Source organism: Balaenoptera musculus, chromosome 11, assembly GCF_009873245.2.
Source record: "Balaenoptera musculus isolate JJ_BM4_2016_0621 chromosome 11, mBalMus1.pri.v3, whole genome shotgun sequence".
NCBI classification, from domain to species: Eukaryota; Metazoa; Chordata; class Mammalia; order Artiodactyla; family Balaenopteridae; genus Balaenoptera; species Balaenoptera musculus.
In genome coordinates, this window is record NC_045795.1 from 3,669,477 (window position 1) to 3,696,958 (window position 27,482).

At 42.0% G+C, this 27,482-nt stretch overlaps 1 protein-coding gene and 1 pseudogene across 4 annotated transcripts in view; one reads left to right on the plus strand and one right to left on the minus strand.

Annotated features, from left to right (window-relative positions):
* FARS2 (phenylalanyl-tRNA synthetase 2, mitochondrial) overlaps positions 1–27,482 on the plus strand; it is a 406,264-nt gene that overhangs the window by 32,256 nt on the left and 346,526 nt on the right. The gene's annotated exons all lie outside the window — the stretch shown is intronic.
* LOC118903377 lies at positions 14,168–14,982 on the minus strand (annotated as a pseudogene).

A 27,482-nucleotide genomic window follows, 5' to 3' on the forward strand; every position in this document is an offset into this window, starting at 1 on the left:
GTGTCTTATGCCACAGAACACTTTCTTACAGTATCGTCCTGCCAGTTACATTGTGGCAACATTTTGAGACCAATCACTCAGAGCTTCAAAAAAAGGAATTGAATATGTTGGGTAGACAGTTGAGCTCTTTAAAAGCCAAAAATTATTATAGCTTTTTAAACTAGAAATGAAAAGGCCACTGAAGGATCCTATATGTTTTAACTTTTAATAAGGGAAATATTGATTGCTGTCACCCACTTAAGCAGAAAACCCTTTGCGGTCAGTCCTCCCTTTAAAGAGAAAGAATAAAGGGTTCTTGAGAACAAAAAGTGAGAAAATCGCTGTGGATTATCACCAGCTGTGACTGGTGCATTTCTTGCTATGACCTCATCAGGAGCCACTGTTAAGAAATTTCAAGTACCTGTGTGAGTCCCTGTCTGGGTCTAGGTTTTTGGTCCTTTAACCTGGGAAGCTGATTGTTGGTGACCTGAGCGACTTGGAACCGCAGTTAGCTTCTTTCCTCTTCGGCTCTTTGTCTATTTTGTATGTTATTTTTTCCTCCTCTACTATTTTTTTCTTATTCTTCCTTAAAATTTTTCCTTCTTTCTTCATTCTTTTACTTTTTAATTAACGAGTCCACAGAGCCCCTCCAGCCCGCAGAGACTATTCCTCAAAGTCCAGAGCATGAGGCCTTGAATCACACCAATATCCTGAAACTGTGCGAGGTGATTGAGACCCAGGAGACGCTCTTCCTGGTCATGGGGTACATCACTGGAGGAGAGATGTTCGGCTCCGTGCTGGACCACGGCCACCTGGAAGAGAAAGAGGCCGCAGCCGATTCCTCCAGGTGGTGTCCGCTGGGCAGGACTGGTGTGCAGCCACCAGGGGGCGTTGTCCACGGGCCCTAAAGCCACAGAACCTTTAGGACGTTGACCTGCACAAGAGAGACGGCAGACTGGCTTCAGCAGTGCGTTCACTGTCATCAGCAAGCTGAATACCTTCTTTTCTCTTTCATTCCAGATATATTCTTTATTACAGCACACAAACAAACATCCGTTTTCTCTTTTTCTCTTCATTCTCTGTTAATTTTACAGTATTCCTAATCAGTGATGACAAGGACTGTTTTCCCAATAGGATCAGAGACCGAAGACTTACGTTATTGGGAAGGATCTTAGAGCCTCCCGTTGTTTACAGACTCCCAGAAGTTACATTCCTGGCCCAAAGCCACAGCTAGTTGGTGAGAGAATTGGGATTCAGTCCTGAGGCCAGCTGAATGCCTTCCGTGGCATCCCCCTTGTTATGCCTGGAGCTCCTCCACAGACAGTTATCAGGGCCCCTCAGTGGTCACCCGGTCCCTGCCTTTTAAGGGAAGGGATTCAGGGGGCTGTGTGAGCAGGTATTGAGCAGAATATACGACTATTTTTTCTTTGTGTTCATAGAGAGTGAAAACCTGCTTGATCAATTCCTGACCCTGAACCCCAGTGAGAGGCATGTTAGAGGGAATCATGAGGGACCCATGGATACACGGGGCCCCGAGGAGGGCTGGAACCCCCCGACTACTGGAGGACCCGGCAGACTGAGTCAGTGCTGTGCCTGGGCTACACGTGGGACTCAGTCCAGGACGCACTGATGGGCTTGAGCGTAGTGAAGTGATGACCACCTGTCCGCTCCTGGGCTACAGGACACCCCAGCTGGAGGGCTGCCCCGTCCCCATGACGCCCCGCCCTCAGCCGACCCATCCACAGCTGCAGTCCTTCCCCGGCCTGTGAGCTTGTGCCCTAAACCTCGGGCTCCACAGCCTCCCGGGCTCAGGGCTGTGGCCTCTGGCTGGTGACACTGTGTCTCTCGAGTGGACGGTTCGGTCGTGGCAGAGATGAGACAACCAGCCACGGTGGGCAGCACTTTGCAGAGTCCCTTGCGAATTACCTTGTCTGCAGTCCCCTGAGTCCTTCTCTGCACAAGCAGGGCGGGGTCCCGAGCACAAATTCCACCTGAAAACCTGAAAGAAAAATGGAGCTGTCCAGAGTGCTGGAATCGCTGAGCGTGGTGGAGCCCTGTTCAGCTCGGGGGACAGTGCCCTGCGGGCCTGGGGCGCACTAGTGCCCCAGGAGTCACGGCGCTAGGAGGAGCCCGATCCAGACCTCACAGGAGGGCGGCGGCTCAGGGCAGCCTCCCCGCTCCTCTCCTCTCCTTACGAGCTGGAGAGCGGACGTGGGGTGATGCCTTCGGCCGGAGCTGTCTATTCAAAAGTCACTTGTTAAATTGGAAGAGCCCCTTTCCCCTGGACAATCCTTTTCTAGTTTGTACAAGTTAATTTATCCAAGTCGTTAATATTTTGACTCCTGAGGGAATATTAGGAGCTGGGTATGTAAATATGGATAATAAATATTTGTTAAACAAATGTATTTATTGGGCAGCTACTATGTGCTTGGATGGTGCTAGAGCTAGAAAGCTGATAAAATATACTGCTTGTCCTCCAGGAGCAGTAATTAGTTGGAGATTCATTCACAAGTATTTATTACGTGCCCAGCACCCAGTAAGTAATAAAGAAGCGTCTCTTTACTTTTAGTTGGTGAATGGTGCAGATAAGTGTAGAGGCTGGGCCCTGAACCCAGCCTGGGCATTTGGGAGGTTGCGGGGAGTGGAGGGAAGGTGAGGCTTCCTAAAGGAAGTGAGGATTGAGTGGATGGGTGGGTGGAAGTGAGCTGGCTGAGGAAGGACGGGGTAGCAGGGACCTTCGGAGACCTGGCCCTGACAGAGCAGAATGTACATGTCAGGAGTGCATTTAGCAGTGAGCTGTGTGCATGGTGAAAACAGTATTATGTTCACTTGGAAAGGTAGGTGGAGGTAAGTTCTGGGCTGCTGGGGTCCAGCAGAGGCACCCAGCACGCTCCACCTGCCTTCCTGGGTTGCCCAGAATATAGACGTTAACTGAGAAGATTTCGGATGCACGAACTCAGTGCTTTCCATAGATGTTCTGTAGGACACAAGGTGCTTGGATATTAATAAATGCCACATGATAAATAGGTCCTAGGGTCCAATTGGTTCAGAAAAGGCAAGAGATCCGAGTCCACTCTGTGCCCCTTTGTCTGTGCATGTCCCAGCAAACATTTATTTACCAAACAGTGCTTTTCTATCTCCATGTCAGTTGCCTTTCTCCCCTTTGACACCCCAAACCACTACCCCTGACATCCTCTTTTGTCTTTAGCTGAAGATGGCATTTAAGCTGAGCGCTTCAGCCATTTTGGTGAGTTACTCAGGTTTCCTGGGTCTCTCCCATGTTACATGTTCTTAAACTTTTAATTTTTTCCTGTTAATCTGTTTCATGTCAATTTAATTCTTAGACCAGCCAGAAGAACCTAGAAGGGTAGAGGAAGTTTCTTCCTTCCCAACACAGGTATAGTTCAGGTACTGCTATGGAATTAGGATATAATAGTGACCAAAACAAACAAAAGGGTTTACAGTCTGGTGGGTCAGACAAATGTCCATCAAATAATCATGTAAGTAGATATAAATTTAATTGGAAAATGATCTGGTAAAACAATTTATGTTTTAAGGCACGACAAGAAAAATTTAAACAGTTTTTTTTTCTCTGCCCGTCGTTTGGGCCTCCTCCCTCCCCTCTGGTGCGCCTCGCGCGTCTGCAGCGTGCATCAGCCACACCCCCACCCCAGTGGCAGGAAGAAATGCCTGCTCAGCCATAAGGATAACTTTTCTTCTTCTCCGGGCGCCAGCCGTGTAACTCCTCAGAAGGCAACACTCGTTTCTCAGTCCTGTGTGGGGTCACGGTGATCCATGCCTTGTACTTGGACGTATCTTTGGTGAACTTTATGTACGATGCAAGGTATCATTTCCCTTAAAGATAACAACTGGTATAGAACAGGCTGGGTCAGTTGACCTGGGGATATACTGGGCTGAACCTAATGGAAGTTCTTAGCTTAAGTACTTACTTATGACCTTATCACTGTCATTCGTTGTGTTACTCGTATTCTGCCTATTTTGCGAGATTATTGGCTTTGCATTGTCCAATGTGTGACTTAGTCTCCCATAAAAATAAGGATGACTAGGCGACTTGAAACGATTGACTAAATACGTAGTTCTATAGGATCAATGATTGTAGTACTAGTTAAATCAATCTAGAGGTGACTTAATGTATAGGTTAGGATGTGCTTGGATTAAACGCAAATACTATACCATTTTATATAAGGGCCTTGAACATCTGGAGTTTGATATTCGTGGGGGCCCTGGAACCAGTCCCCAGCACATACTGAGGGACAGCTTTATTTACTATGGAGGTACCGATGAGATACTCATAAAGATAGAATAGGGCATATAATTAATTGTCATAAGATGTAAAAACTCTAGAAGTTTTTCCTCCAATCTGTAAGATTTTCCCTCTCAAGAAAGGGTTTTTTTTCCCCCCTTTAACTTCTATTATTTTAAAGATCCACTGGGTCATTTAAACTGATACAGTTCTGATGGACAGAATGATGTTGCATACAACCTGTCTTTCATGCCATCTTGCAATTGCCCTGCTTTGCCCAAGAGAGATACCAAGGTTTGGCCTTATGAAGATGGGGCTGTTTTTCCATTATGATTTAAGAGTTGCTCCAAAGACCTGCTCCTGCTTTCCTTATACTCCAGATTATACAAGTAGCAAGTTATACTTCTCAGTCATATACTTTTAATTATGAGTTTCTGTTATGATATGAATACTTAGGGTGGAAAGCAGCTGTCATCCAGAATCGTACCCGGGTTTCGGGTTTACTGCCAGCTACCTGGGAGGACAGAGCAGAATGACCAGTTTGGTGAAGGGCTCATTACTGCTGGGCCTTAGGGAAGAGCTGGTAGGAAGCTGGCCTCACTGAGGACTTTGCCCGGCTGCCCCTTGTTCTGCAGTGACAGCAGCTCCTGCTGTACAGTCCTGTAAATGTATTCATAAAGAGCGAGGATAACGCATATACACTTTGCCTGCTTGAAACTGATTGACAATTCACCTCTGGGATTCATTCTCTCTACCAATTAATTTATAATCTGTTCCACCTTTCTCTTCCCTTACCTGCCAGTCACTGCTCTTTTCAGGGATAATTGCAATGAGGAAGAGACTATGATTTTCTATCAGTGTGTTTGTCACAATTTCATTCTGCTATTATGTGAAAATGTGGATCCTCCCACCTCTCAACCATTATTTCTTCCCTTTCTCAGTTCTTGTTCTGTTTCTTGTAAGTTTTTTGAGCGTGTCGGTGAAGGAACATTTGAATCATTATGGTGAAATGAATTTCCTTCTGCCAACGTCTGAAGAGCACACATTCCGGGTCCCAAAGCATAGATACATGAACAACTCTGTACACACAGTGTTGGAGAAAATGTAGCTGTTTACCCTAACACTTCAATGAAGTGAACGACAGAGTCCAGCCTTCCCTCTGCCTTTCCGGGCTTGGCTGGCGGCCCCTGGGATGCTGTCCCATTTCTGGGAAGATGTGCACTGAGGATACGGGTTCAGTGGAAGGAATGTCAACTGGCTGTCCACCGAGAACACATCCCGTGTTCCCTTGTCACTTCCCCGCCTCCTTAGATTGTCATGTTGAGAGACAAGCCGTCTTGCTGCAGGAAGGCGTTTGTTAGCAGCACTGCAAACATCTGCATCCTTGTACGTCGATGTAGCTCACAGGCGCAGAGCTCGAGAAGTTTGAGCATTTATCAGAAATGGCTTTCACCTTTCTTAGTACTCCTTTTTAGTTTGGTTATTCCTTTTAGACTAATAAAGAATGTTTCTATGTTGCTTGGCTACTTCAGAGACACATTAGCATATCAGGTCCTTCTGGACATCTCATCCCCTCGTAAGCTGGCAGCTCTGGTGGATGTTTTGAATTTTTCCCCCTCTGTCAAAGGGGAGAGGAATTGCTGACATATACTGTGTGCCAGAGCACTTGAAGCAACTCTGTTTCCAGCTTTTGTGTCACAGCTAAGGAAATTGCCAGAGTCATGCATTGTTACGTTTGCTCCCCGATGCCAAGTGCACCTGATGGGGCTGCTGAGTGCTGCCCCCTCTGCCATCCAGCGGCAGGCGGGGACTCGCGAGACCCCAGCCGCTCTGCCTGCCTCCCCGGACGGGGGCGTTCAGCTGTGTCCTCCCTGCAAGCTTCAGGAGCACGAGGGTCACTCAGCTGCTGAAGAGCAGGGGCCACAGGCGTTTCTGTTTGTTTATCGTAGGGCACGTGACCTTCCTACAGCTCAGGCAACAGGTTCTAAAAAACTAGCGTCAGAACTATTTTGCATACGTTTGCAGGTTACCTATGGAAAAAAAATGTCCACTTGTTTAGGAAGGTGCCTATCACGATTTATGCTTTGTGATAAAATATTTCCAAAATTCCAAAATATTTTCCTTATTAAGCACCATGAGAAAGATGAAAGGCAGATGACCAAATATTTCTAACATGTGCAGTATATGTGATGGATGAATTAGTTATAAAACAATCATCGCTCTAGTAGTAAAATATCAAGAATTGCCAGCTTAAAAAAAGAAGTCCAAAGTTTAATAAATATATGAAGACATTATAAACATCACTAGTAATCAGTGAAATGAATATAAAAGCATACATTTTAAAGCATCAGAGTGGCAGAGATGAGAAAACAATACTCAGTGTCAGGGAGGAACTGGAAGTGTGACTTCTTATCATAGGTATGCTTTTTAAAGTATTATGACAACTTAGAAGATGCACATGCTTTTTTGACATGATGGTTACCTTCGTTCAGGATTGCTAAGTACGGCATTATTTATGTCACGTGATCGTCAGTGGTGAGCTTACTGGGCCCGGTCCCTCTGAGCTCTAACTCACTGCATCCAGGACTCACACTTAGCCCCAGGGGAAGCCCAAGTTGCTGTGCTGGTGACTGAAACGACGTTTATTCTGGACAGAATGATCACAGATTCTAGAGCAGGGGCCCTGACATATTGTCAGAAGGAACACACTTTTCATTTCCTTCCATCAAACCATGAACATCTGCACGGGGCTGTCCTGGCCAACCAACTCATAAACAAGTTGATAGAAGGTAACTCTTCTGCAATTTGAAGTAGACCCACTGGTACAATATGTTTAAGTTTCTGTAGGATGCTGATTTCCAAAATCAGTTATGTACTCTACCTTATTCAATTTCTCCCAACATTAGAGTGATGTTCCAAAATTATGAACATCTAGAATGAACTCACCTGTGTCTCTAAATTGACTATAATTGCTGTCCTGCCATGGTTGAGGTGCTTGTGAGCTGTTTTTAGTCATAACGTTTGTGATACCAAATACATTTTTTTTTCTTCCAAATTTCTGGACACCAGCTGGGTGTCCTACAATTAAATTAAATTCTGTACTGACAACCCGGCGTTAGCTCAAACCCTGCAGGTGAAGGGCTCCGTCCCACCAGACTTCCCCTCCTTCAGATGCTTGTTGCTATCTGGGTCTCCACCTGTACCTTTCACCAACCAGCTGTAAATCTTTGGTTTCCATAACCCCCTCCTCAGGTTCAACGATTTGCTAGGTTGGCTCACAGAACTCAGGAAGTGCTTTACTCAGTATTACGGGTTTATGATGAAAGATATAACTCAGGAACAGCCAAATGGAAGAGCTGCATAGGAGAATGTGTGGAAAGGGGGCAGGGTGGGAGAGCGGGACCTCTCCACCCTCCCAGCACTGCGATGTGCTCACCACCGGTATGCGCTCCGAACCCCATAATTTAGAGATTATTATGGAGGTTTTATCATGCAGGCATGATTACAACAAGTACAGGGATATTGTGGATTAGAAAAAAAATCAGAAACGTGGCATCAAAGAAATTTCATGTTCATTAACAGACCTCTTTGGATTATGCCTCCAGGCTCCCCCAGAGATATCTTCATTCATTAACTCTGGTGGGGTCGTTAGATTTGAATAGTAAGAACATGTGAGCATGTGAACATATGTACGTTGTAACTTCTAAAAGACTGTACAGATGTTAGCATTATTAGGCCAGTACTGTTCGCTGATCATCTTATTAAAGACTGTCGAATATTTTTGGGACCATCATTTCTTATGAACTCTGAAGTTTTCAGGTATCTACCTCAGTCAGCCATCTTTGGATAAAAGATTTAATTTTCTCTCGTATTGTTTAGTTGAATTAATCGTGGTGGTCTGCATTTTAATGTCTCCTCTTTCAAAGTGTGTTTATTAGACGGATGAGTTGTAGTCTTAAAGTGCTTTGTACGTAGATACTCAGAATGAGAGATTAACCGGAGCCCATGTTTCACATCTTCTGGGGGCATTTAAATGTCTCTGCTTTCACCATGTCCAGCCTGCCCTGCTGTACCTGTTTTACTCCTTAGGATTCACTGATCACAGAAAAGGGCTCAAAAAATAGTGCTGTCCTGGTGGCTGGGATTTCCTCATATCTGACCCTGAAAGTTAACTTGACGGACGGTCATCTCTATGTTACTTTGGCATCTTAGGACCAGGAGTGGAAGGTCAGATACAAGGACGTATGTAAGGGAGAGCTGGGGGTTAGCTGCCCCACCCCCATGTTGGGTGTTACTGGGTCACAGTAGGGTTGGGTCTAAAGGAAGTGTGAGATCAATATGGACAGAAATGGACCACAAAACAAGGTGTGGGGAATATTCCCTGTGGTCCAGGCGAATATCAGGTAACATTGGCTGCTTCTCAGGGCGAGTTCTACCCCTGTTCCTGGTCTTAAAGGGGGCGTTACTCTGAACCCATTGTCCACTGTTACCAGTGTAATCTGTGGTCTCAGAACTTGTGTGAGGATGTGTGTGTGGTTCAGTGAAAATCATGTAGAATTGCTTCAGACCTTACGTGCCAGCTGTTCGGCAAATGACTTTAAATACATTATTTCATTTAGTTTTCACAGAAACTGTGAAATGGGTATTCTTCACCCCCATTTTTCAGACAAGAAACTGAAGTCCTGAGAGGTAACATGATTTGTCAGGCTCCAGGTTAGGTTTGCAAAGTACTGGAGCCAGGAATCAAACCCAGGACTGCGTCACTCTGGTGACCGACGGACCCTGGGCACCTACTGTGTGGAGAGCCCTGGGCGGACACCAGAAATGCACAGAAAACTAAGCTGCCTCCACCTCAAGAAAGGTGACACATTGTCCTCATCGGAATGCTAAGGAGGTTCCAAAGTGACTCAATTAAAAGCACTGCATAAAATGCATGACATTATACCAGGTTGGCAGTGGTTTCCTGCCAATATATGAAGTGCTAAGAATCAATGGGAAGAAGTATATGGTTATAAAACAGAAATGAGCAGAGCATAGAAAGGCTAATTGAAAGCGTGGAATGTTAGAAAACCTGCAGATTTATTTATGTGAAGTTTGGAAGATGCTACTCTAGCAGTTTCTGGCTGGTTTTGATGATTGATGGTGTACCTAAAATAGCTGAGCTACTCAGATTAACTCAACAGTGCTTTATCTAAAAGCCTGCTCTCTCAGAGAACCTTACTTTCGTGCACCTGAAGGGCACGCACCTGTGTTATATTGGGTATAAGATGCTTTAGGGTCAGAGAGGAAATGCAAACAAAGGCAGTCTTACGTGGTTTCAACACCATTTATCAGTGTTCTGCCTGTGAGAGCGTGCCTGAGCTCATAGTGATAAAGTGTGAAGGGCAAGGGGGTGTCAGTGCTCACAGGGGAAGATGGTTCCAACTAGGACAAGGGATTACAGCCACAGTGGTTCAGTAGTAAGGAATATAGGAGAGCAGATATTAGATTTGCTTTTATTCAGCAAAGTGAATAATTCTGAGTTGACTCAGGTCTCAGGTTTATAGGCCAAATCAAGAATGCTATACTAACATTGAGTTTCTGATATGATTTTAAAAATTTAATCCAAAATACCTGGGGTGTTTTTGTTGTTGTTTTTTGTTTTTTTTTTGTTGTTATTAGTAACTTGTAAAATGTACCATTCTACTTTTTTAATTGTCTAGGCATTTTCTTTCACCAAGTACTTTTTTGTTCTGTTTTGATGGAATTCTGTCAGTGAAATTAAAGAAAACTAAACCATGTGCTTGGGAAGAGTCAATATTTAAGTGATGTGCTATGTATTTTGATTTTACTTGAAACAGGTGGGAAGGGAGAAGAAAGAAATTTGTGCGTAGAACTCACCCATTGTGTGCCAGGCACCCTCTTAGATGCCATGTGTATACATACTGATATATTTATATGTCTATATAATGTTATCTCACTTTGTCTGCATAGCGTTTATAACCATTTTGCAGATGACAACATTGTGGTTTCAAGAGATTAAATGACTTGCTAGTTAAGACAGGTTTAGAATTTGAACCCAGGACTTTTTCTTTCAAAACTCTTGTTTTTGTTGGTGTTTGCTGCTGTCTCCGTTTTGAAAAGACTGAATTGCAGTTATCAGAAGATTATAGAACACAAAGTGGGGAAGTTGTAGTGTTGCTTTCGATCTACTTGTTTTGAGCAACACGATCATATTAAGTAGATGTTTTCAAGAGGGTCCTAGAGTGAGTCTAGAAAATGTGTGAGGAGAGTTCTGCCTTGCTAGGTTTTGAGCCTTTTTTCAAGGATATAATCATCTAGAGCAGAGGAGGGTGCCTTTCTGAATCGCTGGTGTCTGCTTATAATTGATTTTTAGAAATTTTTATTGGCAGCTGTTACTTGTGAAACCGTGCTGTTTGGCGGCCGTTTTGCTTCACTTGTCTGACTGGCCGCTTGGCATTTTGAGCCATGCCCAGCGAGCTATCAGACCAGCAGCACACCACCTAAGTGTCTGTTGTGACTTTGGACTCTGCCTTCGCTCGTCTGGTCTGTGCACCATCTGCTGTGTCATCCCTGATCCTTTCTGGCTCTCTAGACTTAACGCATCCATCACGGACTGTACACTCGGGGCCTCACCTCTCCCGTAGCTGCGTCCCCCATCATTCTCTGCATTGGCTCCTCCTCCTCCTCCCGCACCTCTGTGGGACTCTCTGGCTGTCCTCTAGTTAATCATACGCTCCTTTATAAACGTATTTCTCTGTGTCACTGTGAATACTGCGGAGCTCTAGCTTCATATATTTTAAACTCTTTGATGTCATGGATGGTGATTTGAACAGTATTTTACACAAAGTAGGACTTAAGAAAAAAAGCTCCTTACAAAGTATTTCATGTGACTTCGTTTTAGTAGACTCTTTGGCAATACAGGCGTAAAATAGTTTGATCATGCACGGTGTCACAAAGAGTGCAGGGAGCCTGGCACTTATACATCGTTGGTGGGACTCCCAGCCAGTGCACTCCTGCTGGGGACATCCATTTGGCCCTATCTGTTCAAGTTTAAGATGCATAAACCATTTGACCTTGCAATTCAGCTTTTAGGAGTTTATCCTAAAAATGCTTTTATGTATATGCAAACATGTGAACAAGGGTGTTGTTTATAGATTTATTCATTTTAGCAAGATATTGGAAAAATTTAAATGTTCAATAGGGAAGTGGCTAAATACATTGTGGGGCTTTCATATGATGGAATACTCTGCACCATGTAAAAGAATGAAGTAGATCTACATGTGCTACTGGACTTCTATGGAGTATCTTCTGTATAAATTAAATGACAAAAATAAGGTGCAGAACAGATGCTAACATTTGCGTAAAAATTAAGTCTGTGGGATTGGGGGGTATATGTGCGTGTATAGATGCATACAGTTGTATAGCATGGAAACTTGCTTATAGGGCAGTCCAGGAGGCAGTAGAAGTTTGTTCTTCACTGCTTACCCTTTCATAACATTTGAATGTTATTATTATGTATGATTTTTCTATGAAAAATATTAGATTAATTTTTTAAAAGTCTGGTAGTACAGACTTAAAATTCCCAAGTCTATTGACTTAACAGTAGATGAGATAATATGTATATAGAGCTTAGCATAGTTCCAGATATAATAATGGGTTTTCAGTAAATTAGCATGAGTGGTGGCCATGGCAGAGATGGTGGTGGAGTAGTATGAGGGTGTCAGAACTTTATGCTGAAGAACCCCTTGTGACAGACAACAGCTAATGTTCCATCGCCCCATCTCTGCCTCACCTGGGCATTTGAGTTGTCTTAAAGAGGTGGTCTGAAGTGTGACATAGTGTATAGTTCTGGTGCTTTGGTTTAAAAGATAAAAAATAATGTTTTTCTTTGTTTTCTGTATTTCCGTGTTTGTTTTTTAACATAAAATAATTGTGTATCTCTTAATATCAGAGAAAAAAATTAAAAACTAATGTATCTCCTCAGGGAAGAAGCAATTATTCAGTCAAACTGTGCAGTCTTGACAGATGAGCTGTGTCATCTTGGGGTGAGGAGCCTTGTCCCCTGCCGTCCAGCTCCGGCTGTGTGCAAACCCTGTTTCCAGAAGAGGCGTTCTCTCTATAAATTAAGGTCGGGATCTGATGTTTCCTTCTGATGATTTCCATCACGATTTAGTGATTTCTGTGAAGTCGCTGGAACGGAAGCCTGCTTCTCAGTCACGTGCCATCTGTTGCCTCCTGACCTGCGGGAGCATCAGTCCCCAGCACGTGTGGCTGTCAGGTGTGGTTGTCAGGAATTCCTGCTTCCAATTCAGCGTCCTCATCTCGGGTCTTTATTGCTGTCAGTGACTCACACGTTTGCAAATTCCTTGTCCATTTCAGTTCTGCCCCATCTGATCCTTTGTGAGGACCAAGGCCAGAGAGAGGAACAGGTGCTCTCCTGGAAACCGGGGCCAAGGGAAGTGGGAATAACAAGGAGGGAGAGATCCACGGGTGACCCGCAGGGAGACCACGTGCAGTGCTTTGTGTCCATGTTTCTTCAGAGTGTTGCAGCTTTCTGGTTTGATGGGCTGTATTCATAAGACTATTAATAGATGTGTTTTTAATCTTTGTGTCCCACAGTTAGGTATTGATGTTATTTTTTTTGACCAGTATTAAAAATCTAGAATTGATTTAATTAAATGCACATATGTCATTCAGATAGAAACAATTTCAAACCCTGCTTCTTTTTTTTTTTTCTGTTCCAATAAACCTTTATTTACAAAAACAGGCAATGGGGTTTTGGAACTGGATAGAGGTTGCACAACACTGCAAATGCATTAAATACCACTGAATTACTCACTTTAAAATGGTTCATTTTGTGACATATGAATTTCACCTCAATAAATTATTATTATTATTTTTAAAATTATTTATTTATTTTTGGCTGCGTTGGGTCTTCGTTGCTGTGCACGGGCTCTCTCTAGTTGCTGCGAGCGGGGGCTACTCTTCGTTGTGGTGTGCGGGCTTATTACGGTGGCTTCTCTTGTTGCTGAGCATGGGCTCTAGGTGCATGGGCTTCAGTAGTTGTGGCTCGCGGGCTCTAGAGCACAGGCTCAGTAGTTGTGGCGCATGGGCTTAGTTGCTCCGCGGCATGTGGGATCTTCCTGGACCAGGGCTCGAACCCATGTCCCCTGCATTGGCAGGTGGATTCTTAACCACTGCGCCACCAGGGAAGTCCCAATAAATTATTTTTTAAAAGCAAATAGGCAGTTGATGGGATTTGGCTCACAAGTAGTGATTTTCTGACATGTGACCAAGATCAACCTTTAATTCTTTGCTTAAACTCATTCCAGGCAACCCTAATTTGCAGTTATGTAACATCTACCTGCATACTTATGACAGGTCACTCACTACCCCACCAGGTACTTTTTTTTCACTTATGGACAGATCCTGATCCTATCTGGAGGGTTTTTTCATATACAAAATCTCCCTCCCTATGCCTTCTATCCACAGAGAGTTTACTTATGTTATGATTGTCTCCTTCACTAAAGGAACTCTATGCCGGGTTGATTTAAAGGATGAGTTCACTCTGATTGGAGAAATACTGGAGGGGAACATGCTTATGTGCTAAAGCACCAGGCAAAGAGAAACTGAATCCCTTAGTTAAAGATACTCAACAGCATGGAGTGACTTCTCTCATACACACACACGTCCATCATCAGCAGGTTTTTATTAGATGGAAGATACCTAGTGCTGGCTCAAAGGAAAGTGGTGACAATTGGCAAGCACTCCTCCACAGAGGAGAAGAGGCACTCCTGGCTGTGGAGATGGGTACTTACGATACTGAGGGTCGGGGTCTCCTGCTTGACTTTGGCCACCTGGGAAGCTCTTCCCCTGGGCACTCAGTACCACCAGTGCTGGCACGAAAGGGTCTGCAGTGCGTTAGTTCAGCGTGGGTAGCAGTTCTTCCAGTTCTGGCTGGGCTCCGAACCTTCCCTTGAAGTCTCCTTCAGTGTCCTCCCTCACTGACAGTTTGACTCCTTCAGGAAGATTGCTTTGGGTTATTTCCCAGAAAATCTCTGCAAATGTATCGCTCAAACCGCTGATCTGAACCGCTCGCCCATGGGTGGTAAGAGCTGAGTCCAGGAGCATTTTGCTGCCTTGGTTCTGCAACTGCAACACCGCCATGGTTTTGGTGGGCCTCGCATAACTTTCCTCGACTTTAATGGAGAGATGGTTGCAGAGGTTGTGAACATATTGGGCATAACTCTCTGCCAGGGCCATATCATATGCAGTCAGGTGAATGTTTAAAACCCCATATTCATAATCTGTCCCCAAATTAATAGGTCTCACTTCCACTTTTCCCCTCTTCTTCTTGGGCTCTTGTGCTTTAACTAGGTGCTTGTATCTTCCAATGCCACGCGTGGGCTGTGACCTGTAGTGCCGACTGGTGCTCAGCAGAATGCCACCTGCAGAACAGATGGGATTCTCTCTTGAAGTTCTGAACCTCAAGAGGGAAAAGGCTTACTTAAAAATGGTGTCATTCCTCAGACACAGCGCCTTTCCCAGAGCTCCATTCATCCTTTGCTGCTGCATGGCCTGTAATTGTGCCAGCTGAAGATCGGCCCAAGCAGCTGCGGCCCCTGGGTGTCCGAAAACCAATCCTGCTTCTTCTGAACAAATATTCTTAGGTGAAAATCAACATGTTCCTGAGCAATTAGAAATTGTGATGTACATTATTTTTCTTTAATATTTTAGCAATGCTTTTAGGTGACATACAATTACATTGGGTGTGTAGAACTGTCATGAATTAGTTTTTCACTATTACTACCAGAGATTTAAGTTTATGGAGAAATTGGGTGACCAGTCATCAAAGCAAATATAATATTTAACAAAGTAGAAGGTAAAAAAGTTTAACATTTGTTATGTAAACACAGACTCATTTTTATTTAGTCCCGTTGTCGAATAGTAAGTGGTGGTACTTTTATATACAGTGAGTGTAGTCACCAGAGGTTGCCTAGGCGTTTAGCTCCATTCTTTTCATACCTTTGGGACAGGTGTTTTGCCTTTTGCAGAGAAGAGAGAGACAGGAGATTTTATTGTTCGGACTGTGCTGAACTCAGATGTGCTGTCCCCGCTTGCTGAGTGTCCTTCTAGAGCAGATCTAGAGAAGCAGTGGGCCTGCTGCTTCAGCACAGAGCTCTTGTGAGACTTAATATGAAAAAATTACAGAGGCGTAAATGTAGTTGAACCATTAATTTTCAACGTTTTTTCCCTATCATGTTTTCTTTTTATTGTCAACTAAAAATTGTCACTCACCATCTGGTTCTGTAAGAATGAAGTCACTGGCCACTACAGTCGCTGACCTTCATCGCCCCCTGAAAGGAGTTCAGGGTGGAGATCAGGAATGAGGCCCTCTGTGCTCTGGGGAAACTGGCAGAACAGGCCTTCAGAGAGTTAGATCTTTCCAGGAGAAGATTTTATGAGCCCAATTCTTGCACCTCTTCGTATCTAGAAAAGCACTAACATCACTAACGGAGGCAGGTGCTCCTCGTGACCAGCAGCAACCTTCTGCCAAACTGTGTGCTCAACTGCACGTACCCGCTTCACCAAAATCACACATATCCTGACTTCCCCCCTCACCTCTTCGGAGCAGTTCCTCAGAGCTCTCTGAGAGGCTGTCTCCTGGGCTAGAGTCCTCATTTTGCCCCAAATGAAACTTAACTCACAGCTCTCACGTTGTGTATTTTTTTTTCAGTCGACTTTATTTATCAGATACTATTTCCTTTGGGATTAAAACAACCCAAAAGGTAAGGTTGTTTGGTAAGAAAGCTCACAGTGGAGGAAAAATATCTTAGTTCTAAATATATCATTCTCGAGATATACTGATAAAATAAGATGCGCTTTTTCTCTGAAAGAACAAAGACGTGGCAGTTGATGGTTTTTAAAAGTCTCAGAGACTTTATTTCATACCCATGTAACTGGAAGCTGGGAGTCTTTTCAAAGTGTTTCTCAAACCAAAGATATTTCTTCGCGTGTATGACATCTCATAAATCTATGGGCAAATAAACTATTTTCAAAAGCCCAGATTTGTTTTTGAAATAAAATATATGCTTGTGTTTCCCAGATCTGTATTTAAAATGATGCGAAGAGCTATTTATATGGTGTCAGATGCGGAAAAACCATCAGCATTTCAAAGAGCTGATATTCTGTACCAGAGCTCAAGTAAACAGTGGCTGACTGTATCATTCAGTGCAGAAATGTTTCCCAATTGTTTTTTAACCTTTCAAATTTTTTGATATTTGTAAACATCAAAAGTCTTACATTTTCATGGGGTCAAATATATTTATCTTTCGTTTATTTTATTTACTTGTTTAACAGTCATTCCTAACCCCAGATCAGTTGAAAAATTACCAATATTTCTTCCATTTTTTAAAAACAGTTCTTTTTTTTTTTAAAAATTCTTTTTAAACATAATAGAACTCTCTACAGTCTATTTTGGCACATGGGATGAAGTGAAGATCAGGTCATTTTTATCCCAACTACTTAGTCAATTTGTTAACACTATTTCTTATATATGCTATTTCTATTGATACATTGGTTAATGAGAATATATATTAAGTTTTAAAATATCTCAGAGTCTATTTGCTCTGTCAGTTTTTGTGCCAGTTTTCATTATTGTTGTTTTCTTCTTCTTATTTTTCAAAAATTCCTAGCTTCTGTCACTTGTTTAATTTTTCAAATGAAGTTGGGAATTATTTTTAAAGTCTTTCTCCTAACCATCCCCCTCCCCCTGTAGAAATTTCTATTGGGAATTACATTAAAATAATTGAGTGGAGCTGGCATTTTATACATTCAATCTTTCATACATACAAGGCATATCTCTATTTATTCTGCTCTTCTTTCATGGTTCTTTGTAAATTTTGGTAATTTGCTTCAAACAGGCCCCTCTCTATATTTGTTATTATAGAAGATGTTTTTTTCCAGATAGATTTACTTCCTGTTGGTTATTGTTGGGATTGAAAAATGCTATTGATTTCTAAAATTTTAAAATTCACTCCCTTCACCAAACTATTATTTGTTCTAATAGTTATCAGTCAACTCATTTGAGCTTTCTAGATAGACAGTTGTGTTGTAGCCAATAATACTATGGTTTCTTCCTTCCGGTAGTCAGGCTCTATTACTTTGTGTCTTATGTGCTTTTATGGGCTAAAGTCCTAAAATTTTAATAAAATGATCGCTTGTAAAGTACCTGTTCTCTGTTAGAAATGATTTTGTAAGTCACCTAGAGACTGCAGGTAACCTTTCATTGTGTAGAAAGATTTTTGTAAATCAACACATTTCCTTGTTTTGAATCAGTGGTATCTGTTCCTATTTTTGGTAGAATAAGTACAACTTTAGGGAAAACTTGTTAAAATAGAAGCCTTGAAAACTTATTTAAAGCAGATTTTTAAATAGATTACTGTATATTCTTTTTATTTTTCTAGGTGAAGGCTTGGTGATACTGTGAAAGCGAAATTCAGAGTTAAAAAATAATGATTTCAGTGGTTCTAAACTAAAATCCAACTTTTATGGATAATTGTTTTAATGGACATATTGGTAATTTTGTAGCTCAAATTTTGCTTCTGTCAGTAATAGTACTGCCTATAATTAGTAGACTAGATTGTTGATACTGTTGGAAGTAAGGAGTGATCAGTGCTAGTTTTGTAAGGGGTAAAGCACAAACTAGTGATGTAGAGTTTGATGCTATCTTATCTTTTTTTTTTTTTCAAGGAACTGGCTACCCTTTCTTGATAAATGCTTCTGTAGTAAGCTGTTTGTACACCTAGTGAGCAGACCCATGGTTTCCTTCTCTGTATTTGAGTAACTGGAATGTTCTTTTGTTTTTTTTTAATTTTTGGCTGCATGGGGTTTTCATTGCTGCGTGCAGGCTATTCTCTAGCTGCGGCTAGCGGGGGCTACTCTTTGTTGCCGTGCGTGGCTTCTCATCGCCGTGGCTTCTCTTGTTGCAGAGCACGGGCTCTAGGCGTGTGGGCTTCAGTAGTTGTGGCACACGGGCTCAGTAGTTGTGGCTCGTGGGCTCTAGAGCACAGGCTCAGTAGTTGTGGCGCATGGGCTTAGTTGCTCTGCGGCATGTGGGATCTTCCCGGACCAGGCTCGAACCCGTGTCCCCTAAATTGGCAGGTGGATTCTTAACCACTGAGCCACCAGGGAAGCCCTGGAATGTTCTTCTGATGCCAGTTTTCATGTCATATTTCTGTGATCTTCTTTGAGTTTTCTATCACTTTCCCTCATCGCCTGGACAACCTTTAGATATTGTGGTCTTGGTATCTGGGATTCTTTACTTTTTTCCCTCTTACCTTTGCATGCTGAGTTAATCAGTTTATGTCCTATAACTGTCCAGTTGACCGTGAGGCATCACTTTTATACACTTATTATGTCCATCTTTGTCTCAGTTGCATTGTATCAGCACTTATAGTTTACCATCTCCACTCATTTTTAGGAACAAATATTAGTAAATATGATGCAATATTTAAATAATTGCACAAATAAATGTTGCTTGGCAACATGGAACTGTTGCTTGCTGTGCTTTACTGTGAGGAAGTAGTGGGATATGTGTGTCCATCAGCTGATGCATGGAAATCTCGGGGAGGCTCAGGGAAGGTGGTTTGAGCATGTCCCTTTTTAATGTTTGACAGTGCTGGTTGCCTGAAAGTCATGCTGTAAAGTGCTGGAGTGCCCGTCAAGAACGTCGTGATCTCTGTTAAGCTGAATCTTTTCTGGGTCTCAGTTTTCTCTTCTGCAAGATGACCAAGCTGGTCGTTATGATCTTTAAGGTTCTTTCCAATGTGATACTGTGATTCTACTTGGGCCATTCAGGTCCTTACACAGAAATTGAGTATTCTTACATAGATATAATAAAAGAAAAAATTTAAAAAACCAAGTTTATTTTATTTATCCCTTTTTTTTTTCCCAGCCGAGTACAGATAAGAAACTGGTAGTTATTATTGTTTATGTTCTGCCTTTCTCTTAACTCAAATAATTGAAGGTAGCTTACAACAGGATATAAATTTATGGTAAAATATAAAAATAAAGAGGACCAAGCAGGGAAATAGAAATTAAAGTGGAAAAGAACCATCTAGAAAGATGACAGGCCTGTTGACCATGAGGGCCTGCAGGTGCTGAGGGTGTCGGCAGGTAGAGAGAGGCAGGTCGGTGCCTAGGGAGGGGTGAGGTCGTGTGCAGGGTGCTGGTCGTGGGCCCTGTCCGGAGCCAGCGTCACAGAAGCCACTGCGTCTCAGTTCATCTGCGTCTGCGGTCGTGATTCTGCAAGGCCACCGCCTATGCTCCCCGTGGGGCCTGGCTGCGGTTGCAGGCACAGACCTCGCTCCCCGCTGCCCCGGGGAGGGCACCGGAGATCCAGGCAGTAACGGGCGCAGGAGACGTTGCCGGCCCGGATTTGTGACAGCGCGGGGCCTGGAAGGAGAGCCTCCGGGTGGGTGACAGACCTCCTCTTCTGTTCAGGGCGGCCGCCCGGCCTTCCCTCGTATCTCGAGCAGCCCGCGGTGCCCTCTGGAGCGCGCTCCGCCTCGCTGTCTGCCGGGTCGGAGGGCCCAGCATCGGCTGTGAGCTGGTGGCCTAAGGAGGAGCCCGGGTTTGGGGCGACCGCCCAGGAGGCCGCGCGTCTCCCCGCAGCCTCCAGCTGCGTCCAGGGCGTGTTGCACCGAAGGGTAAAGTCTGCTCCACCTGCCGGAAGCAGTGCGGTGAGGCTGGTCTTGGTCTGACGGTGGAAGTTCATCCATTCTCCAAGTCACGGGGAGACGGTGGGCTCTGGAGTTAGACCTGGGCTTCTCACTCTCACCAGGACTCCTTTCTCCTGTGGAGAGCCTCAGTTTCCTTTCCTACACGATATCCTTCCTGAATTGTGCTGGTGACTAGTTGAGGTGGTATCTGTGCAGTGCCCCGTTAGTGACTCCAGAAGTAATAGTCATAATAATGTCACTGTGATTATTCTTTTTATTATTCATCTGTTCTCCCACCAGACCTTTTGCAAGAGGTGTCAGTAAAACAGTAAGCAGCCTTCAGAGATGTTTTTCTTCCATCTGCTGTAAAGGTGAAAACTCTTTAAGGCAAGCTGCTATTTTGATATTTGAAAGATATCAGAAAGACCCAGGACTGCAGAGACTGTAAAACTGCTACTTTCCGGAAGCATGTCTGTCAGGGGCGGCTCCTCCCCTCCAGGTCGGGAGGCCTGTTGGCTCCTGTACTCCGGAAGGTCCACGCCGGGCTCCTTTCGGTAGCAGTGTGCCCGCAGCTTCTCAGACACGCGGGTGGAGACGAGGTTCCCGTGTTCCTCGTTCAGAGCAGGTGCTAGAGATTCAGAGAGGAGAGGAATTTCAGCTTAGTGTTTGAATTTTGTGTTTGAGATGAACAGACAATTAAATGCTGTAAAGTGGCACAGGAAAGTGGCTTGAACTTTAAGAATGTTCCTTTTCCTCCGTTCTCCCACTTCACCCTGAGATTTTCACATTTATATTAATTATCTCCACAGCTCATATGAGGTCATACAGTAGAATCTGAATTTGAAATAAACGTCAAAATCAGAAAACAGGCCGATCATCCTTCACAGGCGGCTATGCAGAAAATGTGCTTCTGTGGCTGAAGCATTCTGTCATATGAAGCTCAGACCTTATTTTTCAAATACCTTGTCACCAAAGTAACTAGGACATCTCATTAAAGACTCTGGAGGGTGTTGGGATGGTGGCAGGACGTGGCCATGTGGAAGAGTGCGCCATGGACTGGCAGCCCCTGGGCTGGTCCGCCTCCTGCTGGCTCTGGGGATGACCCGTCACCAGAAGCCTCTCCCCCAGCTGGACCCACGCTTCTCATCTGGAGAGTGATATTCGGTGTCCTGTCCAGTGTTCACTGCTGTGAGTGTACAGAGGAGGCACCACTGTGCATACTTTACTCAGCCATTCCTGAAAAAGATAATGGTACTCTGTTACTCACTCAGGCTCACGGTGCTTGTGCAGATAAAATTCATCACCACCCCCAGCAATGATTTTCTGTTTGTGTGTGTGTGTGTTTCCTTACATCGTTGGAGTCCTTAGAACTATTTTGCACGAAATGCCAGTTTATAAGATATATAAAAGTAAATGCTGTGGTGTCATTAGGGCCCGCACCCCACTTTCCTGAATTTTCACCCCGAGCCTCTTCCATAGAGCCATAGGATTTGAAAACTAGACCCATACTCTTGTGTGCACCATTGTATTCTTGATCTAATCCCATTTTTACTTTTTTCTCACTTTTTCATCTCATTTTGAAAAATTTCAAGCATACAGTACAATTGGAAAAATTTTTACAAGGAACTGCTGAATAGCCATCACCTGGATTCTTACCATTAACCTGTTAATAACACTCAGGTTGCCACATAATCATTTGTCTGTCCCTCTGTCCATCCAACAGCACATCTTTTTTGGTGTGATAGATTTCAAAGTAAGTTGCAGACTTTCCTTAGATGCATACAATTAGCACAATCCTCTTTTTAAGGTAAAATTTACATGCGGTGAAATGCACAGGACTTAAGTATACTATTCATTCATTGAGTTCTGACAGATGAATACACCTGTGTAATTCAAACTCCCTATCAAGATGCAAAACACTACAAATGCCCCAAAAAGCTTCCTCATGCTCCTTTCAAAGATTAATCTCTACCTCCAGCCTCCAAAGGAAGGCACTGTTTTGAGTTTTTTCTACTGTAGACTAGTTTTATCAGTTATACTACTTTACATAAAGGGAATCATTCAGGATATTCTCTTTTGTGACTGGTTTTTTTCACTCATCATCATGTTTCTGAGATGCATCTATTTTTTTGTTTTTGTTTTTGTTTTTTTTCACACACACACACTGTATTTTATTTTTACAAGAGATAAATAAACTGACACCAAGCATTGTAAATGGATGACCACAACAAAAGCAACAATGATTGCAATTACCAAACACGAAACACACTCATACTGTGTCATAATATTGACATTCAGTCCAGTAATCCTCCACTGTAACAGTTCCTTTACTTTGCAGTGAAAATTGATTTGTATATTCTTTGCCTCTGAGTCCTTGTGGGATTTTTTTTTTTTAATTCAAACAAAGTCACAAAAATTATAATTATCCTTATCAGTTCACTCAGTCCCATGTAATTAATTTTTTTATCTTGATCTTTTGTTAGCACTTTTATGAGTTCATCAGTTTTTCATTAGAGTTCTGAAAATGCTTATTCCTTCAGTTCAGCAGTACAGTCAGTTACCAGAAACCTGTACTTGTCAGAGTCTTTTCCTTGAATTCCTTGAAGATGAAACCCTTTTATAGGAACATATTTGCAAAAGCATCAGAGTACACCCAGAACTGTCTGTAAATGACAAAAGACTTAAAAATGACCACGGTTAAAGATTTCATGAAAGTTCATAATAATGCAATTGACAAGGAAATTTAGTTATTTTTGAGATACACATTTTAAAGTAATAACTAGAATTATGACTTATAACATTATACCAGAACATATAAGATTTTTAGAAATTTCACGTAATGTCTGAAACATTTATATTAACACATTTCCATACAAATAACCCAATGAAAATTTAGTATTAGTTGTTTTGTTTGTTTGTTTGTTTTTATACTGCAGGTTCTTATTAGTCATCAGTTTTATACACATCAGTGTATACATGTCAATCCCAATCACCCAATTCAGCACACCACCATCCCGACCCCACCGCAGTTTTCCCCCCTTGGTGTCCATATGTCTGTTCTCTACATCTGTGTCTCAACTTCTGCCCTGCAAACCGGCTCATCTGTACCATTTTTCTAGGTTCCACATACATGTGTTAATATACGATATTTGTTGTTCTCTTTCTGACTTACTTCACTCTGTATGACAGACTCTAGATCCATCCATGTCTCAACAAATCACTCAATTTCGTACCTTTTTATGGCTGAGTAATATTCCATTGTATATATGTACCACAACTTCTTTATCCATTCGTCTGTCGATGGGCATTTAGGTTGCTTCCATGACCTGGCTATTGTAAACAGTGCTGCAATGAACATTGGGGTGCATGTGTCTCTTTGAATTATGGTTTTCTCTAGGCATATGCCCAGTAGTGGGATTGCTGGATCATATGGTAAATCTATTTTTAGTTTTTTAAGGAACCTCCATACTGTTCTCCATACTGGCTGTACCAATTTACATTCCCACCAACAGTGCAAGAGGGTTCCCTTTTCTCTGCACCCTCTCCAGCATTTGTTGTTTGTAGATTTTCTGATGATGCCCATTCTAACTGGTGTGAGGTGATAGCTCATTGTAGTTTTGATTTGCATTTCCCTAATAATTAGTGACGTTGAGCAGCTTTTCATGTGCTTCTTGGCCATCTGTATGTCTTCTTTGGAGAAATGTCTATTTAGGTCTTCTGCCCATTGGGTTGTTTGTTTCTTTAATATTGAGCTGCATGAGCTGTTTATATATTTTGGAGATTAATCCTTTGTCCGTTGATTCGTTTGCAAATATTTTCTCCCATTCTGAGGGTTGTCTTTTCGTCTTGTTTATGGTTTCCTTTGCTGTGCAAAAGCTTTGAAGTTTCATTAGGTCCCATTTGTTTATTTTTGGTTTTATTCCCATTACTCTAGGAGGTGGATCAAAAAAGATCTTGCTGTGATTTATGTCAAAGAGTGTTCTTCCTATGTTTTCCTCTAAGAGTTTTATAGTGTCTGGTCTTACATTTAGGTTTCTAATCCATTTTGAGTTAATTTTTGTGTATGGTGTTAGGGAGTGTTCTAATTTCATTCTTTTACATGTAGCTGTCCAGTTTTCCCAGCACCACTTATTAAAGAGACTGTCTTTTCTCCATTGTATATCCTTGCCTCCTTGGTCATAGATTAGTTGACCATAGGTGCATGAGTTTATCTCTGGGCTTTCTATCCTGTTCCATTGATCTATATTTCTGTTTTGGTGCCAGCACCATATTGTCTTGATTACTGTAGCTTTGTAGTATAGTCTGAAGTCAGGGAGTCTGATTCCTCCAGCTCCGTTTTTCTTCTCAAGATTGCTTTGGCTATTCGGGGTCTTTTGTGTTTCCATACAAATTGTGAAATTTTTTGTTCTAGTTCTGTGAAAAATGCCGTTGGTAATTTGATAGGGATTGCACTGAATCTGTAGATTGCTTTTGGTAGTATAGTCATTTTCACAATATTGATTCTTCCAGTCCAAGAACATGGTATATCTCTCCATCTGTTTGTGTCACCTTTGATTTCTTTCATCAGTGTCTTATAGTTTTCTGCATACAGGTCTTTTGTCTCCCTAGGTAGGTTTATTCCTAGGTATTTTATTCTTTTTTGTTGCAATGGTAAATGGGAGTGTTTCCATAATTTCTCTTTCAGATTTTTCATCATTAGTGTATAAGAATGCAAGAGATCTCTGTGCATTAACTTTGTATCCTGCAACTTTACCAAATTCATTGATTAGCTCTAGTAGTTTTCTGGTGGCATTTTTAGGATTCTCTATGTATAGTATCATGTCATCTGCAAACAGTGACAGTTTTACTTCTTCTTTTCCAAATTGTATTCCTTTTATTTCTTTTTCTTCTCTGATTGCCATGGCTAGGACTTCCAAAACTATGTTGAATAATAGTGGTGAGAGTGGACATCCTTGTCTCATTCCTGATCTTAGAGGAAATGCTTTCAGTTTTTCACCATTGAGAATGATGTTTGCTGTGGTTTGTTGTATATGGCCTTTATTATGTTGAGGTAGGTTCCCTCTATGCCCACTTTCTGGAGAGTTTTTATCATAAATGGGTGTTGAATTTTGTCAAAAGCTTTTTCTGCATCTGTTGAGATGATCATATGGTTTTTATGCTTCAATTTGTTAATATGGTGTATCACATTGATTGATGTGCATATATTGAAGAATCCTTGCATCCCTGGGATAAATCCCACTTGATCGTGGTGTATGATCCTTTTAGTGTGTTGTTGGATTCTGTTTGCTAGTATTTTGTTGAGGATTTTTGCATCTGTATTCATCAGTGATATTGGTCTGTAATTTTCTTTTTTTTTTAGTATCTTTGTCTGGTTTTGGTATCAGTGTGATGGTGGCCTCATAGAATGAGTTTGGGAGTGTTCCTTCCTCCGCAATTTTTTGGAAGAGTTTGAGAAGGATGGGTGTTAGTTAGCTCTCCTCTAAATGTTTGATAGAATTCACCTGTGAAGCCATCTGGTCCTGGACTTTTATTTGTTGGAAGATTTTTAACCACAGTTTCAATTTCATTACTTGTGATTGGTCTGTTCATATTTTCTGTTTCTTCCTGGTTCAGACTTGGAAGGTTATACCTTTCTAAGAATTTGTCCATTTCTTCCAGGTTGTCCATTTTATTGGCATAGAGTTGCTTGTAGTAGTCTCTTAGGATGCTTTGTATTTCTGTGGTGTCTGTTGTAACTTCTCCTTTTTCATTTCTAATTTTATTGATTTGAGTCCTCTCCCTCTTCTTCTTGATGAGTGTGGCTAATGGTTTATCAATTTTGTTTATCTTCTCAAAGAACCAGCTTTTAGTTTTATTGATCTTTGCTGTTGTTTTCTTTGTTTCTATTTCATTTATTTCTGCTCTGATCTTTATGATTTCTTTCCTTCTGCTAACTTTGGGTCTTGTTTGTTCTTTTTTCTCTAGTTGCTTTAGGTGTAATGTTAGATTGTTTACTTGAGATTTTTCTTGTTTCTTGAGGTAGGCTTGTATAGCTATAAACTTCCGTCTTAGAACTGCTTTTGCTGCATCCCATAGGTTTTGGATCGTCTTGTTTTCATTGTCATTTGTCTCTAGGTATTTTTTGATTTCCTCTTTGATTTCTTTAGTGATCTCTTGGTTATTTAGTAACATATTATTTAACCTCCATGTGTTTGTGTTTTTTACGTTTTTTTCCCTGTAATTCATTTCTAATCTCATAGCATTGTGGTCAGAAAAGATGCTTGATATGATTTCAATTTTCTTAAATTTACTGAGGCTTGATTTGTGACCCAAGATGTGATCTATCCTGAAGAATGTTCCATGCGCACTTGAGAAGAAAGTGTAATCTGCTGTTTTTGGATGGAATGTCCTATAAATATCAATTAACTGTATCTGGTCTATTGTGTCATTTAAAGCTTCTGTTTCCTTATTTATTTTCATTTTGGATGATCTGTCCATTGGTGTAAGTGAGGTGTTAAAGTCCCCCACTATTATTGTGTTACTGTCGATTTCCTCTTTTATAGCTGTTAGCAGTTGCCTTATGTATTGACGTGCTCCTATGTTGGGTGTATATATATTTATAATTGTTATATCTTCTTTTTGGATTGATCCCTTGATGATTATATAGTGTCCTTCCTTGTCTCTTGTAACATTCTTTATTTTAAAGTCTATTTTATCTGATATGAGTATTCCTACTCTAGCTTTCTTTTGATTTCCATTTGCATGGAATATCTTTTTCCATCCCCTCACTTTCAGTCTGTATGTGTCCTAGGTCTGAAGTGGGTCTCTTGTAGACAGCATATATATGGGTCTTGTTTTTATATCCATTCAGCAAGCCTGTGTCTTTTGGTTGGAGCATTTAATCCATTCACGTTTAAGGTAATTATCAGTATGTATGTTCCTATGACCATCTTCTTAATTGTTTTGGGTTTGTTTTTGTAGGTCCTTTTCTTCTCTTGTGTTTCCCACTTAGAGAAGTTCCTTTAGCATTTGTTGTACAGCTGGTTTGGTGGTGCTGAATTCTCTTAGCTTTTGCTTGTCTGTAAAGCTTTTGATTTCTCCATTGAATCTGAATGAGATCCTTGCCAGGTAGAGTAATCTTGGTTGTAGGTTCTTCCCTTTCATCACTTTAAGTATATCATACCACTCCCTTCTGGCTTGTAGAGTTTCTGCTGAGAAATCAGCTGTTAACCTTATGGGAGTTCCTTGTATGTTATTTGTCATTTTTCCCTTGCTGCTTTCAATAATTTTTCTTTGTCTTTATTTTTTGCCAATTTGATTACTGTGTGTCTCGGTGTGTTTCTCCTTGGGTTTATCCTGTATGGGACTCTCTGCGCTTCCTGGACTTGGGTGACTATTTCCTTTCCCATGCTAGGGAAGTTTTCGACTAATCTCTTCAAATATTTTCTCTGGTCCTTTCTCTCTATCTTCTCCTTCTGGGACCCCTATAATGCGAATGTTGTTGTGTTTAATGTTGTCCCAGAGGTCTCTTAGGC